This window comes from Saccopteryx leptura, chromosome 2, assembly GCF_036850995.1.
Source record: "Saccopteryx leptura isolate mSacLep1 chromosome 2, mSacLep1_pri_phased_curated, whole genome shotgun sequence".
Lineage (NCBI taxonomy): Eukaryota > Metazoa > Chordata > Mammalia > Chiroptera > Emballonuridae > Saccopteryx > Saccopteryx leptura.
In genome coordinates, this window is record NC_089504.1 from 139,791,205 (window position 1) to 139,805,636 (window position 14,432).

Genomic DNA, 14,432 nt, shown 5'->3' on the forward strand with positions numbered 1-14,432 from the left:
TAAAAAGAGAGAGAGAGAGAGAGAGAAAATGGTAGTAGTCCCAAGGAGATTGATTTTACATCAACTTTAAGTCTTTTGGATGTAAATGACTCATCATATAAACATAATTTTTAAAGTTGCTAAGAGAGAAAGGCAATTATTTGGACTAAGCTATTAGTTCTTCCATTTCACTATGTACTTTCAGATTTATCTTTACACATTAATAATATTAGTAACTCCCAAAGCAGAGATTTAATTATACTTTCTAAACAAGGCAGTAAATTTGTGAGCATACTTAAAACTATCATAAATAATTAAAGCTAAAATTTATTCTCCAAAATAAACGAGTGAAGTAAATTGTGTTGTTGTGATCTTGATTTAGTCACATGGACTTTTTTAATCGCTCATTTTTGATCAAAGAAATATTATAATCTTTGATGGATTATATCTGGGTTCTAGTTTATTTCCTTATTTTAATAAGACAGGACACTTTTTAACATGAAATGTTTTTTAAAATGGCATTGCAATCAACAGATATTTATTAAATATTTACTGGCAGAATGTTAAGCACATGATTCACTACTCAAGCTTTACCAAACTGTTGTCTAGACTGAATTAGTTACAGATTCTTGGGCAAATGGCATTGCATAGATGTAGGCAAATGACTTCATGATGTTGCCCAGGATCCAGTCTTTTTCAATCCTTCAAGTAGCCCCTGATGACTTTACTTATTTATTTTTTGACTGGATACAGTGTACTTTACTGATGGTACATGATAAGGTAGGGCTCCCTAAGTCCCTCCTTCTTCAGGAGGTCTGGGATGGAAACTGTTGAGGATGAGAAATTCTTAATGTGGTGGGTGATTGAGTTGGGAAGACTCCCCAGCAACTGAGGGCCTCTCTCTTCCTGCTTTGCTTTTTTTTTTTCTTTTCTTGTCTATTTTTCTTCCTTGTTTTCTTCTGTGGTTGGTGTTCCAGGGGGCTCTTATTCCTGGGAGGTCATGTAGGCCATAAGGTCCACCACCCTGTTATTACAGGCAAATTCATTGTCATATCAGAAATTTAGCTTGACAAAGTGGTCACTGAGGACAATGCCAGCCCTAGCATTGAATATGGAAGAGTGGGTGTCACTTTTAAAATCACAGGAAACAAACTGGTCCTCCATGTAGTTCAGGATGCCCTTCGGTGGCTCTCCAATGCCTGCTTCACCACCTTTTCATGTCATCATATTTGGCATTTTCCCTAGACAGCAGATCAGATCCATGACTGAGGCATCACAGTGGGCACACAGAAGGCCATAGCTGTGAGCTTCTTATTTAGCCTAAGGATGACTTTGCCCACAGCCTTGGCAACACCTGTAGAAGCAAAGATGATGTTCTAGGCAGCCCCATGGCTGTCGTGTCACAGCTTCCCAGAGGGTCTGTCCACAGTCTTCTAGGTGCTAGTGGTGGCATAGACTGCGATCATGAGTTCCTCGACAATACTAAAGTTATCACAGATGACTTTGTCAAAGGGGCCAAGCAGTTGATGGTACAGGAGGCACTGCTAACAATCTTGAGGGAGTTATCATACATCTCGTGGTTCACACTCATTGGAAACATGGGTACAACCACAAAAGGGGCAGAGGTGATAAGTTTTTTGGCTCTGTCCTTCAAGTGAGCCCCAACCTTCTCCAAGGTAGTGAAGACCAGCTTCGCCACATATTTAGCACTAGCATCACTCCATTTGATGATGGTGGGATCTTGCTCCTGGAAGGTGGAGGTGGGTTTTCCATTGATGGCAAGCTTCTAGTTCTTAGCCTTGACTGTGACACTAAGCTTGTCATGGACAGAATCATATTGGAACATCTAGATCATATAGTTAAGGTCAATGAAGGGGGTCATTGAGTATCTACAACAGTATCCACTCACCAGAGTTAAAAGCAGCCCTGGGGACGAGGAGCCCAGTACAGCCAAATTTATTTATTCTAGCCTTCACTGTCATGTCTCAGGTCATGGCTTGCACTGAACAAGATGCAGCTGCATGTTGAACAGGGAGGAGCAGAGAGCCCCACTGACTTACTACTTTTCTCCTTCTCAAACAAACTTAAGGGATATTATACAATACTATGACATTTCTCCACTCTTTTTTATTTATTCATTTATCCATTCGTTCATTTAGTAATTATTGAGAGCTGTAGTGTTTGACAGTATGTAAAGCATAGAATCTGCTCCTTGCTATTGTGTTTACATGATAATTTTTCTTTGTTCATTTTAGCCACACAATAAATACACTGTATTAGGTAGTTTTACAGCAGTAACAACCTCAGACAACATTTATTTCTCATTAATGTTACATGTAGATAGCTGTGGGTTGACTGCTGCAACTCTATGTGTTTTCTCATTCCAGAACTCAAGCTTAAGAAACAGACCTGAAATTCTCCTGGCAGAAGGAAAGAGCTAGATCTAACTAGGCAGTGGCTTTGAATTCTTCTGCTTGAATGGGATGCACAGTTGATTCTTGTAGTTCATAGTAGTTATTTTCTACAAAGTCAGCACAAACACTGAATTAACAAATACTGAACTATTTCTCCAACAGAACCTGAAAGCCCTTAGTCACAACAATTTTGTCAACCAAAATGCCATCTGAGTTATATAGGTTTGTCTGCCCAAGTCCTTGTAAAATAAGCCAGACTCATCATCCTTGGAAATCTGCTCCTCTGTGTAACCTTCTCCTGTATAACACTTGTAAGTATTTTCAGTTTTTTCTTGTATATTCTTCTGATCTAAAGATTTAATTTTATGATATATCAGCTTTTAAAATATTTCAGCCACACAGCACCAGCTGAGGAGGGTTTAATATTCTCCCGACCCTGATTTAACAAGTAGTTCCCACTGGGGAAGAGTATTCCTACAGATAAATGAGTCAGGAAAGGGGGTCCAAAATCCCTATTTCTCACAGGTAACAGCCCTGTCTCTCTCTCTTTCTGTAAAAAAAATATCCAGAGATTCAGTGACCTAGAGAAGTTTCTCTAATGCAGTTTAGGGGAAGATTTAATGAATTGATGAATCCTTGGTGCTCTTAAGTTACTCCCATTAGATTCACTGTCCTAAGGCAGCACAGTTATAGAGGTTTAGCTAGGATGGAGTGTTTATGTTATTCCAGGTCATAAATAGTAGTACTTTTAGTTGAAATAATACTGTTGGTATTCATGAGATATATGGGCTTTTGAAGTCTGCCCTAATAATCTCTTTATTGTTAATATAACTGTTATAAAAATTTTATGATGTCTTAATACCAGCCAATAGTAAGGTCGAAGCTATTAGGCTTATTAATGATTGCCTATACTAGGCACTACCAATCTATAATCCATGTGGCAAATCCTGCCTGCCACTTGTTTGGTAAATAAACTTTTATTGGAATACAGCTATGCTTTTTTATTTATGTACTGTCTATAATTGCTTTCACACCACAAAAACAGAGTTGAGTAGTTGCAACAGACCATATGGTCCACAGTACTGAAAATATTTACTATCTAGATCTTCCCAGAAAATGTCTGTCAATCTTGTCCATACACTTGTGCAAGACATCAAAAAAAGAAAATTAATAGTGAAATTATGAATAACAAGCTGGAAAACTCATATCCCTCCACAGAAGTGCTCATATTTCTGGAGTGTGTTGTCTAGGTTAGTGGCATTGAATGCAAGCTGATTACAAAGCTATGCAAGTTGCTCTCTGCATCTATAAGTCCATTTCTATTCTGTTTGTTAGTTTATTTTCAGCTTTTAAAGGGGAAAGGTTTTGGGGGATTTGGTGATAAAGGTAAAGGGATTAAGCAGAAAACAAGCAAATAAACTCATAGAGACAACAATATGGTGATTACCAGAGGGAAAGGAAGGTGTGGGGAGGTAGAGGAGGGTAAGCTGGGGATAAATGGTGAAGGAAGGAGACTTGACTTGGGGTGATGAGCACACAATATAATATACAGATGATGCATTGTACAACTGTACACCTGAAACCTATATAATTTATTGGCCAATGTAACCCCAATAAACTCAATAAATAAAGATATGAACAAAAAATAAAACAAAGCTATGCAAGCAATTGGCACAAATACATTAGTGGCAATTGAACATTCTACATTAAGGAAAGCATGTGATATTTTAGTAAAGCTGTTATATTTTATATCAGATTGAGAAATAATAGAAATTAAAACAAAACTTACTCCTATAAACCTACTTTGGTCCCACCCTTTATGTTTATGAATAGGTTAAATTAAATCAAAATATTTTGATCAACCATTTAGCATATTAATTATTTTTGATGCAAGCATTTGAGTTTGGCTAATTAACACATGAAAAGACTACCTGGAGGCTATGTACTTATGCTCATGAAGAATTATGCATAGAACTATACAGTTAAAAGGAGTGAATTTTACTGTGCATAAATTATATCAATAAAAACAATTTTTAAAAAAGATTCTGTTCCTGTATAGACATTCTAAGTTGTAGTAATTAATGTAAGTTTTAAAAAAACGTATTTTTGATTGCTATAATAATTGCTATTTAACAAGTGAATAGTTGGGACTGGGATAACAGGACCCTACTGTAATAGAGGTCCAGAAATAATAATATAGTTTTTCACCACTGAAAGAAAGAAAGAAAGAAAGAAAGAAAGAAAGAAAGAAAGAAAGAAAGAAAGAAAGAAAGAAAGAAAGAAGGAAAGGGAGGAAGGAAGGGTAGGAAGAAAAAAAAGAAATCCTACCTCAGGACCTGATTTCAAGGTTTGTCAATTGTACTATTAGAACATCACCACATTACCTGGGAATGAAGCATGCTTGAAAGTTCTGGCTAGGATACCTACCAAACAGTAGAGGAGAGGAACTCCTTCAAACTATAGACAACCTATGGCTGCTATGCCTTATTACAGCCAATAAATGTCCATTTCCTGAAGAATTAGCTTAGGTTTTACTTATACTTTAAAGAACCATGTGAAAATAAATTTTCAGAAGAGGAGAACTGGAAGTTTCACCAGCCTGTCCCTACAGTTGTCGAGTACCCATATTCATAACAGAACAAAATTCTGCCACTTATTGAAAACCCAAATTAGTTCAGGCTGGCTTGATAAGTAATCTTTCACTCACAGAGCACTTTTTTTTTTCTCAAAAGGAGAAAAAAGGGCAATTTTAGATTAAGTGTTGAATATTATATTAAATGATGTTAGCCAAATGGAAATACTATGTTTTGTATATTTATTATATTAAATTTCTTAAATTACCTGGTTAAAAATAGTTACCTTATGTATCTTCTGGATATACGGTAGTTCGAAGGTTTTGTTTTGCTCTTTGGATTAAATTTGCATTTATCACAAGGTAATAGAGTTTTCTCAAACTACATATGGTAGAGAACTGGTTCTATTAAGGAAATCTATACCACATTTTTTTGGTTAATACATGTACAAAAGGTCTTTCAAAGTAAAATAAATTTTAACAATTTATAAGTTTTTAAATGGACACTATCCTTCCCAATTTTTTATTTATCACCATAATTTAACCATTTTCAACTCTTCAAGCTGTTCCTTCTGACAGTTACCTTGATAAATTGAAATGACATGCTTATGTTACTATTTATTAATTATTCATTATTTTAAATCATCAAATGACTTCATATTATAAAATATAACAATGTGGTTTATATGAATTATTTACTTATATACAAAATTAAAGTATAAAAATTTCAATTTTTGCCCCAAATAATTGTACATATTCAATACAATATGAATTAAAATTGCAACTGACTTTTTGGTGGAAATTGACAAAATATAAATGAATGTGCAATAACCAAGAATATTCAAGATCTCAAAAAAGAACATAATGGAAAGAAATGCTCTATCAGTTATTAAGATTTATATTAAAGTACAGTAAAACAGTGTGATATTGCTACAATGACAAACACAATAGAATAGAATGGAAGGTTTAGAAACATATATATGCAAATATGAACTCTTGTTTTCCTCATTTGACTAGTAGCACTGCAAGGCAGCGGTAATAAAACTATCTTTTGAAAACGTTACTAGGACAATTGCTTATTTGGGGGGGAAACAACTATATTTATATTTCACACAATGCACTACAACCCATTATAGGTAGATAATAGATCTAAATTTGAAGAGAAACAATTCAGATTCTATAAAATACTATTGAAGAGTATCTTCCTGACCTCAGCATATAAGAGAACTTCATAAACAGAATTTACCATAAAGAAAAAGACTGATAAATCTGAATACATAAATTTAGTAGTGTTCACTTTCTTTTTAAAGTTACAGAGAGTGGGAAAAGACACTTTCCAAACATCCAAACAACAAAGGGCTCACATCAAGAATATAACAAGAAGATCTAAAAATCAAAAAGTAAAAGACAACTTAATGTAAAAATGGAAATTAATTTGAATAAAAGTTTCATAGATGAAAATACTCAAATCATCAATAAATTGTTCCAAAATATTCAAGAGAAGGGAAAACTCCCAAGCTTATTTTATGAGGCCATTTAAATTATTGTAATTCTAAAACCAGAGAAAGACACTATAAAAAAATAAAATTATAGACCAAGATCCCTAATGAACATAAATACAAAAATTCTCAGTGATATTTTAACAAGTAATATTCAGCATTACATTAAAAAAATCATACACCATGATCAAGTGGGGTTTATTTCTAGAATGAACAATTGGTACAATATCTGCAAATCAATAAATGTGATACTTACATAAAAAATGAAGGATGAAAATTATATGATCATATCAATAGATGCAGAAATAGCATTTGACAAAATCCAGCACCCATTTATGACAGAAACTCTCAGCAAAGTGGGAATAGAAGGAACACATCTCAAAATAATAAAGGTCATATATGACCAACCTACAGTCAATATTATACTCAATGAGCAGAAAAATACAAGTATTCCTGAAGATCAGGAACAAGACAGGGATGTCCACTTTCACCACTCTTATTCAACATAGTACTGGAAGTCCTAGCCATAGCCATCAAACAAGAAGAAATGAAAGGCATCCAAATTGGAAAGAAAAAAAGTAAAGCTCTCATTATTTGCAGATGACATCATACTGTATGTAGGGAACTCTAAAGATTCCACCAAAAATCGAGTGACACCAGAAAAATGGTGGCATGAGAGATACTCCTCATCTCTCCCCTTGAAATTTCAACAAATTCTACAACTATATGCAGGGGGGGGAAATAACAGATGAACCTGAAATATACACACACCAGATAGACAAAGGTATAATCATGCAAGAAGGCAGGCCAAAGCACAGAAGAAAAAATAACACCAGAGGGCTGAGTCTTTCTCCTTCCTCACAGACTTGAGGGAGGGAGGAACTGTTTGTGCAGGCTTTGTCTCAGACCTGGAGGAGCCAGGTGGAGAGTCTGAGGGGAAGGAGCAGAACAAGGGGTAGTTGATGACCAAGAATGGGGAGCAGGGCCACTTCCCAGCATCTGCTGCACCCATGATTGCAGGGCTGAGCTATTACAGGCATGGGTGCGCACAAAACCAGTGGCAAGCTCCCAAGAACTGCAGGTGAATAGCTTATGGAGATCGACCCACAGGACACTGGGGTGCATTTGATCTGTCCACCCAACCAGCACAATTTAGACTTGTGGCACCAGATGCACTTGATCTGGGATCTGGGATCTGTGCACCACCAGCTCTGAAGCTTGGGCACCAGCTTGCTGGAGGGAGTTTAGTATGTGTGGATGGGAAGCCCCTGATCTGTGATCTCTGCCGCAGCTGCTCCAAAAACATGAGGACACCAGCTTGTGGCATGCACCCCTGGCGTGGCCCAGCCCAGGGCTGTGCTTGGAGAGCTTAGAGCAGGGGTCGGGAACCATTTTAGTTGAAAGAGCCATGAATGCCACATATATTAAAATGTAATTCTGTGAGAGCCATACAACGACCCATGTACATTACACATTATCCAATAAAAATTTGGTGTCCCAGAGGACAGGTGTGATTGGCTCCAGCTACCCACAACCATGAACATGAGCAGTAGGAAATGAATGGATTGTAATACATGAGAATGTTTTACATTTTTAACATTATTTTTTTATTAAAGATTTGTCTGTGAGCCAGATGCAGCCATCAAAAGAGCCACATCTAGCTCATGACCCCTGGCTTAGAGTGATATCAGAGGAGGGACTGGACTCTGTCACCCCAGCCTCCCAGTTCCTCATTGCTCCCCTTGCTGTGAAAACAGCAGTGGTGGTGGATCCCCCTCCACTAGGTCTCCAGGCTGTTCTTTCCTGTGAGAGGCAAAGGCACTTGGAAACTAGATCCCCTGCTCTGTGGGGACATGGGGGAGGTCCCTGGAGGACTCCTGGTCAGCCAGTGCCAGTATCATAAAGTTGCAAATCCCTAGCAATAAGCCCCTCCTATCAATGTGATGACTCTGCCTTTGTCATTACAAAGGTGACAGCTAAGCCTTAACAGATCACCCAAGGATCTCATAGAGGCAAATCTTGTAGTGCAGCACCCTCTGCCAGAAAAAGGAATAATTGTCTCTTATTGGGGTTATTAACAATATTACCCACAAATGCCATCAAGGAAAAAAAATCAAATATGGATATACAAAACAGAGACGTAGCTAGATAGACAATGAAAAATCCCCAGGAAAAAGTCTCAATTACTTGGAAACCTTGGAGCTTAATAACAGAGACTTCAAAATTGAAATAAGATACAAAAAAACAAAAAAACAAAAAAACACTGAAAGGCAATTTAGTGAGCTCAAAAAACAACTTAATGAACACAAAGAGCACTTCATGAAGGAAACTGAAACTATAAAAAAGAACCAAACAGAGATAAAAAAAACAAAAACAAAACTCAATACATGAACTGAAAAATGAGGTAATAAACTTAGCCAATAGAACAAGTCAGATAGAGGAGAGAATCAGTGACATTAGAGACATTCAACTAGGGGTACTACATAGAGAAAAAGAGAGAGGTTCATGAATTAAAAAAAAAAATGAGAAAGCCCTACAAGAATTGTCTGATTTCATCAGGAAGAGCAATATAATAATAATGGGTATATTAGAAGAGGAAGAGAGGTAAAACGGAATGGAGAACATATTGAAACAAATAATCAATGAGACCTTCCCAACTCTGTGGAAAGAGTTAGAGCCTCGAAACCAAGAAGCAAACAGAACACAGAGTGACCTCAACCCAAACAGACCTACTCCAAAGCACATCATAATGAAATTATCATAAATCAATGACAAAGAAAGAATCCTCAAGGCAGCTAGGGATAAGAAGGATATAACATATAAAGGAAGGCCCATTAGACTGTCATCAGATTTCTCAGCAGAAACTCTAGAAGTCAGAAGAGAGTGTACCCCAACATTTAAAGTACTGAAAGAGAGAAACTACTAACCAAGAATACTTTATCCATCAAAGTTATTCTTCAAATATGAAGGGGAAATGAAAACATTTATAGACATACAGAAGCTGAGGGAATTTATCATCAGAAAATCCCCACTACAAGAAATACTAAAGGGGGTTATCCAACCAGATACAAAAAACAAAACAAGACAAAATTACAAGTAAAATTTTATAACAAAACCATGATAAAAACAAGGATAGCCTGACCAGGTGGATGTACAATAGATAGAGTGTCGAACTGGGATGCTGAGGACCCAGGTTTGAGACCCTGAGGTCACCAGCTTGAGCATGGGCTCATCTGGTTTGAGCAAAGCTCACCACAAGAGGTTACTCGGTCTGCTGAAGGCCCCCAGTCAAGGCACATATGAGAAAGCAATCAATGAACAACTAAGGTGTCGCAACAAAAAACTAATGATCGATGCTTCTCATCTCTCTCCATATTCCTGTCTGTCTGTCCCAATCTGTTTCTCTCTCTGACTCTCTGTCTCTGTTAAAAAAAACAAACAAAAAACAAGGATAATCTGTGATGACAATAACATAAAAGGGGAGAGGATAAAGATCAGCAGTAACATAGGAGGATGGAGTGCAGAAGCACTCAAGAGATAGTGGACTCTAATAAATATGATAATTTTTCTTCTAATAATCTAATGGTTACCATCCCTGAAAATGCCACTACTGAAACACATAGCTTAAAAAAAGAAGAAACAGAAGATAGAAGAAAAGAGAAGTATGGAACACCACCAAACAAAAACAAATGACAGAAAAACAAAAAAGAAGAACAGACAAGACACAAAGCTATCAGAAAGCAGTATATAAAATGGCAATAGGAAATTCTCAAATGTAAATAATTACACTAAATGTAAATGGATTGTATTCACCAATAAAGTGGCACAGAGTAGCAGATTGGATCAAGAAGCAAAACCCAACTATATGCTGACTTCAAGAGACACATCTAAGCTACAAGGATAAAATTAGATTAAAAGGTAAAGGTTGGAAAACAATTCTCCAAGTAAATAACATCCAAAGAAAAGCAGGAGTAGCTAAACTCATATCTGACAATGTGGACTACAAGACAACAAAGTTAACCAGAGACAAAGATGGAATTTCATAATGATAAAGGGGACAGTGTATCAAGAAGACATAACACTTCTTAATATATATGCAACAAACCAAGGAGCACCAAAATATACAAAGGATTATCGCAGAATACTATGAAAAATTATATGCTATCAAATTCAATAATCTAGAAAAAATTAATAAACTCCTAGAACAATACAATCTTCCTAGACTGAATCACAAAGAAGTAGAAAGCCTAAATAGACGATAAGAAGGGAGGAAATAGAAACAACTATGAAAAACCTCCCCAAAAATAAAAGTTCAGGGCCAGATGGATATATTAGTAAATTCTACCAAATATTCAAAGAATAATTGGTTCCTATCCTTCTCAAAGTCTTCCAAAAAATTAAAGAAGAAGCAATATTTCCAAACACATTTTATGAGGCCAACATAACCCTCATACCAAAACCTGTCAAGGACAACACGAAAAAAGGAAACTACAGACCAGTATCTCTAATGAATACAGATGCAAAAATCCTAAATAAAATACTAGCAAATCAAATACAACAACACATCAAAAAAATAATTCATCATGATCAAGTGAGATTCATCCTAGAAACACAAGGATGGTTCAACATATATAAAACGATTAATGTAATACACCATATCAACAAAACAAAGAACTAAAACCATATGATCTTATCAATAGATGCAGAAAAGGCATTCAATAAAATACAACATCATTTTATGTTTAAAACTCTCAACAAAATGAGTATAGAGGAAAATATCTAAACATAATAAAGGCCATTTACAACAAACCATCAACTAAAATCATACTAAATGGTAAAAAACTGAAAACTTTTCCTCTAAAATCAGGAACAAGACAAGGTTGCCCACTCTCTCCACTCCTATTCAACATAGTTCTGGAAGATCTAGCCAAAGCAATCAGACAAGAGAAAGAAATCAAAGGCATTTATATTGGGAAAGAAGAAGTAAAGGTTTCACTTTTTGCAGATGACATGTCCCTGTATATAGTACACCCCAAAGACTCCATAGAAAAGCTATTAGAAACAATACACCAATACGGTAAAGTTGCAGGATACAAAATTAATATATAGAAGTCTATTGCTTTCTTATATGCCAACAATGAAATCTCAGAAAAAGAACTCAAAAAAAGTCCCTTTTACAGTAGCAACAACAAAAAAATAAAATACCTAGAAATAAAAATAACAAAGAATGTAAAGGAACTATATACTGAAACTACAAAGCATTATTAAAGGAAATTGAAAAAGACACAATGAAATGAAAAAATATTTCTTGTTCGTAGATAGGAAGAATAAATATAACTAAAATGCCCATACTACCCAAAGCAATATTCAAATTTAATGCAATTCTCATCTAAATTCCAATGTCATTGTTTAAAGAAATAGAACAAAAAATCACCAGGTTTATATGGAACCATAAAAAACTTCGAATAAACAAAGTAACCCTAAGGAAAAAAAAAAATGAAGCTGGAGGCATTACAATACTTGACTTCAAACTATACTACAGAGCCATGATAATCAAAACAGCATAGTACTGGCAGAAAAATAGACACACAGATCAATGGAACAGAATAGAGAGCCCAGAAATACAACCACATATATATGGTCAAATCATCTTTGATAAAGGAGCCAAAAACACACAATGGAGAAAAGAAAGCCTCTTCAATAAATGGTGCTGGGAAAATTGGAAAGCCACATGAAAAAGAATGAGACTTGACTACAGTTTATCTCCTTCCACAAAAATTAATTCAAAATGGATCAAAGAACTAAACATAAGATTTGAAACAATAAATTACACAGAAGAAAATATAGGTACTAAACTCATGGACCTTGGCCATAAAGAACATTTTATGAATTTGACTCCACAGGCAAGGGAAGTAAAGGCAAAGATAAATGAATGGGACTACATCAAGCTTCTGCACAGCAAAAAAAATGGTCAACAAAACACATAGGCAACCAACTAAATGGATGATGATGTTTTCAAACAACAGCTCAGATAAGGGACTAATATCCAAAATATATAAAGAACTCACAAAACTCAGCAACAAACAATCCAATAAAAAAATAGGAAGAGGACATGAATAGAGACTTCTCCCAAGAAGAAATACAAATGGCCAACAGATATATGAAGAAATACTCATCATCATTAACTATTCGAGAAATGCAAATGAAAACTACAATGAGATACCACCTCACACCTGTTAGATTAGCTATTATCAACAAGACAGGTAATAACAAGTGCTGGAGAGGCTGTGGAGAAAAAGGAACCCTCATTCACTGTTTGTGGGAATGTAAATTAGTACAACCATTATGGAAGAAAGTATGGTGGTTCCTCAAAAAATTAAGAATAGAACTACCTTATGACCCAGCAATCCCTCTACTGGGTATATACCCACAAAACTTAAAAACATGGGTACGTAAAGACACATGCAGCCCCATGTTCATCGCAGCATTGTTCATGGTGGCCAAGACAGGGAAAGAGCCAAAATGCCCTTCAATAGAGGATTGGATAAAGAAGATGTGGTACAATGGAATACTACTCATCCATAAGAAATGATGACATGGTCTCATTTACGACAACAGGATGGACCTTGATAACACTATACTGAGTGAAATAAGTAAATCAGAAAAAACTAAGAACTGTATGATTCCATACATAGGTGGGACACAAAATTGAGACTCACGGACATAGACAGAGGTGCAGTGGTTACCAGGGGGAAAGGAAGGGTGAAGAGGGAAAAGGCGGGGGGAAAGGGAGAGGCTTAAAGAGAAACAAAATATAGGGTGACAGAGGATGTTTTGACTTTGGGTGATGGGTATACAACATAATCGACTGTCCAAAGGATGTGGAGATGTTTTCTCTGAATCTATGTACTCTAATTGATCAATGTCACCTCGTTATAATTAATTATCTAAATAAAATAAAATAATTACTTAAACTCTGGTAAGAAAAAAAAAAGAATATAAGGGGAGGATTAGCGCTGATCCTGTTTTACAGGATAGGCCTAAGAAAATATAACTTTCTTCATGAAATCTCTAGGGGTCGCTATTTTAAGGTAAGGTTTGATTTAGTGGCAGACCTTGTAAAAGCATTTACAAGTTATTAGAGATGTGGCAATCCCAAAGTGGACAAGTGTAAACAGTTTCGTCAATTTGTATATAGGAAAAGTAATTCACCAACAAACTAGTGGAGAATTCTGTGAAGACTTCTGTTGGGCTGATACAATTTCTTAGCATTCTAAAGTAATATGTTTTGTTCTGATGGTCTCCAAGTCTGAAGGTTGTTTTTCAGTGGTCTGAGATGATTTCCTGGAATTTAGTTTTTTGCAATGCTCCCCAGGAGATTTTCATACAATTAGTCTTCCATGTGAACATTTAAAAAAATGAAACCTGTATTTTCAGTTTGGTGGATGGAAACATAAATGAGTAGAATGTGAGTATAAGATTATTGAGACTAGAAAAACATTCAGTTCAGTACAAATGGAAGATTCTTTTAAACCATAATGCTATGGGGTCATTTTATTACTCTTGATCTGTTGTTCTCATTTTTACCCAGAGCTCTGCCACTAATTTCTTATGTGATTTCAGGTAAAATACTTTAACTTCAGCTTCTTCTAAGAAATAAAATCAAGTAGATCATTAATGAAGATTTGTAGCAGTCTGAAAAACCCATATTTCCTTGAAACTTTTTAATGACCTCAAATAGGCTGTAATATATATATAAGCTCTTGGTGGCAATTATTATGGAGAGAAATATGTAACAGAAATGTCTGGCCTTGCTCTACTACCTTCAAAAAATGCCCAGTATTTCTAGGGAAGTTCAGTAAGCTGCAAGTTATTGATTGGGACAGGGGTGGGATTTGATGTTCAGGAGATGCTAGCCCAAAATACTGCACCTGGGCATACTGAATATTTCAAATGCAAGGAATTTGA

General features: G+C 35.7%; 1 pseudogene; it reads right to left on the bottom strand.

Moving 5' to 3' along the window:
- Window positions 1-963: 963 nt before the first annotated feature.
- Window positions 964-1,961, bottom strand: LOC136391568 (glyceraldehyde-3-phosphate dehydrogenase-like; annotated as a pseudogene).
- Between the last annotated feature and the right edge of the window lie 12,471 nt (window positions 1,962-14,432).